Source organism: Lipotes vexillifer, unplaced genomic scaffold, assembly GCF_000442215.2.
Source record: "Lipotes vexillifer unplaced genomic scaffold, Lipotes_vexillifer_v1.1 scaffold518, whole genome shotgun sequence".
NCBI lineage: Eukaryota > Metazoa > Chordata > Mammalia > Artiodactyla > Lipotidae > Lipotes > Lipotes vexillifer.
Window position 1 is genome coordinate 5,498,047 of NW_006780945.1, and position 6,132 is coordinate 5,504,178.

Below are 6,132 nucleotides of genomic sequence, written 5' to 3' on the forward strand. Positions count from 1 at the left end.
CGCTCGCTCGCTCTCGCAGGGCCCGCCCTCAATCTCTGTCTGCACCAGCCGCCCGGCACCTCTGCTGATCTAAAATCAGAGCAATTAAAGAGTAATGAACTCTCTGGAACGGCGACTCCTACAGACACTCAGCGCTGCCGCGCATCAGCGCCTCCCAGCCCTCCTTCCCAGCAGCCAGGCAAGAGCATATAGACCCTTTCCAGAGACCCTTTCAGAAGCTCTGTCAACTTCAGCGTGAACCGGGTGTGGACCCTGGGACGTTACAGATTAAACCGTGTCGTGTGTGTGTGTGTGTGTGTGTGTATGTGTGAGTACTTTGGTGTCATAATGCAGCGTTGCTCTTAAAGGATATTTAGGAGTCCCCAAGTTTGAAATCCGTGTGTGTGTGTGTGTGTGTGTGTGTGTGTTGAATGTGCATTTCCTCAAGCGATCAAATGTGTCTTCCGCGCAGTTTATTTAAACCTCTGAAAGGCCTCCTAGAGACGCCAAACTACTTTAACAAACTAGCTCGTATTCTGGGCGGCACAGCCCGGCTGGATTTGTGCGTATGGGAGAGTGAAACTGACACTTCAAGGAAAGGGTCTGCGCTGGGACCCACCTCCGAGCCTCATACCCTCACGCGGCCCCTAGGAGGTGCTGGTGAAATACGCTTGGGTTTTGCAGATCGCTCTTAATCCTGCCTTAGCAAGTGGGCCACTTTTCCTAGCACCGAGGAAGACGCTGAGATTCAAAGGGTCTGGAACAGGTTGCGCGCGCGGTGTGTCTCTGATAGCCAAGCGCGTTGCTGTTTCATTCCATTTGCTGAGATAGTACAGTAGTCTGAGCTCTGGTACCAACTGTCTTGCCTTTTAAAGTCCTCTCCGTGGGAATAATGCTTCACACCAGGGAGGTCTAATTTAACCTGTGTTAAGCCAAGTGTTTTTTGGATCAACTCTGCAAAAGACATGGATGTATAGAAAGCCAGGCTGTAGCCTAAAGCTAAAAGAGCCTGGAGACAGAGGGGCTAACTCTGCATAACCAGAGGACAGAGGATGAGGTACAGCTCACTGCACTGCAATAAGCTTCCTCTGAAATGGGTTTCCTCATGGATTTCTTCTAAGGAACAGGCGGGAGAGGTCCAATTAATCCTTCAAAGCATATTAAACCTAAATGGAAAGAGGGAGAAATTCATCATCTATAGATGTTCTCTTCTTTACTATGATTCAATCTATGTATCTGTAGATGGCTAAGAATTTTCCAAACCACAGGAATTCAGAGAGGCAACGCTCTTATTTCCAGGTAATGAGCTGTAGTTCAAAACCAGTCACCCAGAAAGGGGTGCCGTTTCTCTGCAATTAGGATTGAAATTGTTTTACTTAAATATGCCACTCTAAGTAAACTGAATACACCCCAGGCCAGGAAAGTTTCATATGATAGGAAAAATCTTTAAAGCAATGAATGCAAAGTTACAAGATTATGGTTGTTTGCGCGCAGTTTATTTAAACCTCTGAAAGGCCTCCTAGAGACGCCAAACTACTTTAACAAACTAGCTCGTATTCTGGGCGGCACAGCCCGGCTGGATTTGTGCGTATGGGAGAGTGAAACTGACACTTCAAGGAAAGGGTCTGCGCTGGGACCCACCTCCGAGCCTCATACCCTCACGCGGCCCCTAGGAGGTGCTGGTGAAATACGCTTGGGTTTTGCAGATCGCTCTTAATCCTGCCTTAGCAAGTGGGCCACTTTTCCTAGCACCGAGGAAGACGCTGAGATTCAAAGGGTCTGGAACAGGTTGCGCGCGCGGTGTGTCTCTGATAGCCAAGCGCGTTGCTGTTTCATTCCATTTGCTGAGATAGTACAGTAGTCTGAGCTCTGGTACCAACTGTCTTGCCTTTTAAAGTCCTCTCCGTGGGAATAATGCTTCACACCAGGGAGGTCTAATTTAACCTGTGTTAAGCCAAGTGTTTTTTGGATCAACTCTGCAAAAGACATGGATGTATAGAAAGCCAGGCTGTAGCCTAAAGCTAAAAGAGCCTGGAGACAGAGGGGCTAACTCTGCATAACCAGAGGACAGAGGATGAGGTACAGCTCACTGCACTGCAATAAGCTTCCTCTGAAATGGGTTTCCTCATGGATTTCTTCTAAGGAACAGGCGGGAGAGGTCCAATTAATCCTTCAAAGCATATTAAACCTAAATGGAAAGAGGGAGAAATTCATCATCTATAGATGTTCTCTTCTTTACTATGATTCAATCTATGTATCTGTAGATGGCTAAGAATTTTCCAAACCACAGGAATTCAGAGAGGCAACGCTCTTATTTCCAGGTAATGAGCTGTAGTTCAAAACCAGTCACCCAGAAAGGGGTGCCGTTTCTCTGCAATTAGGATTGAAATTGTTTTACTTAAATATGCCACTCTAAGTAAACTGAATACACCCCAGGCCAGGAAAGTTTCATATGATAGGAAAAATCTTTAAAGCAATGAATGCAAAGTTACAAGATTATGGTTGTTTGTATAAATTTGCTGATGGGAGGGGCGGCAGATAAATATATGTATTTATCTGGGCAAAGGGGCGTCTTTCTCGTCAGTGTCACTTTCACCTCCCATGTAATGCTATGCAGCAAGGCTTATTTGCTGAAGTAGAATATTAGAGAAAAGTTGATTGATTATTTTAATAAGCAGCTTCCCAATCTGAATAGAATTTTCACCTTAATTATTTAGCTAAATAAGGAAACATGAAGGATTAAATTTTGTTAGTAACTGAAACTTTGTAAATTCAGGATAGCATTGCTTAACTCTGTTGCTTCATCTTATAAAGAAAAATATAAATGTGCATCTTAATTAATGAGAGAGACTTTTCACTACGTCCCTAGTAGGAAAATTCTAGTGTTCCAAAACATTCAGTGCTTGGGTAAATATACTTTTTTGGAGCGATGCGTGATACAGATTTCTCTAGTCAGAGTATATCTTTTTGGCTGAATCAGTCCTTATTTAGCAAAAAAAGTCCCCATTAGTTTTGGACACCAGTGCAGCTGAGTGTTGGGATCCATCTGTGGATTAAATTTTTCCAAGGAAGTGACAATTATGCTCTTACTGATTCCCTCCATGGTAACCACCTATAATATTAAAGCCAAATATTAGTCACAGTCTAGATCTGCAGTCAGATTATGAATGGCCGTGTGACGCAGAAGGAGATTGTTTCACGAGGAACATAAATCTTTCCTTTGCATTTATGTAAAGATCACGAGCAATTAGATATATTTTCAGGTGTCTGTTAACCATCTATGCAGCCCAATTTCATAATGATAAAGATGAAAAACTCCTGTTATTTGCATCTACTAGGTAGTAAGAACCACTTACTAGTCTTTGCAGTAATAATTAATAACCATAAATAAATAAATGTTATATTGACTTGAAATGTAGACAGGATGAGTTTGCAGTCTGCTGCTATGAGGACAAGCCATCCACTAGGGTATTTTAAGCCACTGAATGTAATCTTACCTGTTGGGAAACGGCTTTGGCAATTTCACTTACTGCACTGGTAAGATTTCATCTCCATAATAAATTCAATAAAGGGTAGTAGCTACTTGTTGAGTAGCTACTTTGTACTTCAGGTGTGCGCTAGGTGAGATAGGAGACAGAAGAGCCCTAGGAGGAACAGTTCCTTCTCTCTAAGAATTCACAATCTCTAACTGAAAAGACAGATAATGCACAAGTGAAATGACTAAATGACAAGATAAGGCAGCCGCTGATTAAGTGCTAAAGTGGATTTGCGAAAAAAGGAAAACCTGGAGAATGTCTGAGTAGAACGAAATGGATTCGAATTTATGGGGAAGTCTTTAGAATGGAAGACAACACGTGTGACATAATAGCTTGCATAGTTGTGTTCGGGATGCTGAGTGCATACCAGAAGACACGGGTGCCCCTCACTCAGATTTTGTCCATGATGGTATGCCCCCGGCTCTGACGATATGCGTGTAATTGTGTTTATAAATTATAAGCTGCTTCTAAGAATGGCATGTCCTTCCTGCATGCCACTGCCTGCACAGTTTCCTCTAAAGCAATGGGATTTAGTCCACAAGACTTATTTGCCATTTGTCACACACAGCGATGATGCCTAACTGATCTGGCAGACCTGGGAATGCAGCATATCACATAATGCAGTGGTCCCCAACCTTTTCGGCACCAGGGACCAGTTCTGTGGAAGACAATTTTTCCACGGACTGCGGAGGGGAGGGGCGGATGTTCAGGCGGTAGTGCGAGCAATGGCGAGCGGCTGTAAATACAGACGAAGCTTCGCTCACTCACCCGCCACTCACCTGCTAGTGTGCAGCCCAGTTTCTAACAGGCCACGGACCAGTACCAGTCTGTGGCCAGGGGCTGGGGACCCCTGACATAATGGCTTTTCTAAATTGAAATTTGTTTGATTGGGAATTATTTTCCCTTTATGTAATGTATGCATCCTCAAACTCTAACTGGTTGCCCCTGTAGCACTCTGTACCTAGTTCTAGTATAGCATATTTTGTTCCTCTCATGCGGTTACAGATATATTTTTCCCTGTATTTGTCTCCACCTACCAATGGGGACCTTTTCAAAGTCTGCTGCCAGGTCTTTTTTTTTTTTTTTTTTTTTTTTAATCTTTATATCCTTATTGCCTTACACATGGCCAAGTAAATAAATCAGGCTCAGTAAATGTCAGTTAAATGATGAAAAGAGTGCAAGTAACAATATTTTTGAGTATAAGATGACTTTTGAATAATGACTCAGTAATAACTCATTATAATAAACATAAGCTATTTCATTTTTACCTGCAATAGAGTGGGCCTATCCGGATACCATAAGAACAGTGCCTTCTACATTAAATGACCCCAGACTAGCTTATTTAAGCCTTTCTGCCTGTTTTTCCTTCTCCATCAATGAGCCTTCACTTCTCATTTTTGCTTCTGCCAGTGTGCCTTGAATTTACCAGGCTGTCACTGTGTTCTGTCTAATTTGTTGATTCTAATATGCACCGGGCTGAGAAATTATGTAACCAAGGTTGTTTAAAAATATATGCAAAGTAAAAGTAAATATGATCTAAAGGGCTTAAAATGGATGCATATTTTTGAAATAGTATGAGCATATGCTAAATTTGGAGTTACCTTGTTTTGGTCAGCTCCCTTTTTGGATAAAAAAGCTGCAGGATATGGATTTATGACATCTATTTTAGCTTCTCAGAGCACTAAATGCTTCAGACCTTGTATTTGCTGTGTTAGGAATAGTTGAGAAAGAGCTCTGGAAAAGTAAGATACCTGTGTGTTTGCAAATATGCATATGTTTATACATTTCTGTACAAGAAAATCATACACTCATTTATGAGAAATCATTTGAATGCTTACTCTGTCCATTAAATATATCTTTGTTTTCCATCAAATATGTTAAAACCAACAACAGTAAGTGGGATGGCTCTTTAAGAAGCTCACACTTCCAGAGCAGCTGAGTTATTATTTAGTAAATTCTCTCTGCTATGCTCTGGAGGCCTTTATTTATCTCATGTGGGTGAGACAGTTACACTCTGAAAATGCCGTATTCATCTTAGGGCCAGACCCTCACATTACTGTCATTCTTAACACAATGGTTGTGATGATCATTTCATTGGTGTCATCTGTGGCAGGTTAGCACTCTTAGAGGTAATATTCTACAGCTTTGGTTCATTCCCTTTCAACACAGATGGTGGTCCCTTTGGCCTGATAGCCCTGCCATAAGATACATGCAACTTGGCTTTTTCCAGAACTAACAATAACAACAACAAAACAAACAACTTCGCATGATCAATGCTCCTCACTGTTGTAGACGTTTAAGGAAGGTGCCACAAGCTACAAAGAAAATGCAAAACATATTTTGAGTAATGTCAACAATACTGTGATGATACTTTTGAAAGAAAGTTTACATACATACCTGAATATCAAGTTTGGGGGTATGGGCTTTAACAGTTCACGTGTGGGGGTTTTTAAGTGTAAAGTGTATTTAAGTCTTTTCTTTAATTGTCAAACAATATATGCCCGTTGTGAGATACGTACAAGATAAACATTACAAATATAGAAGAATGTAGGAACGTACAGAAAATAAAATAAATTCATATTCCCACCATTATAAATACTTTGGTTATCTCTTTCCC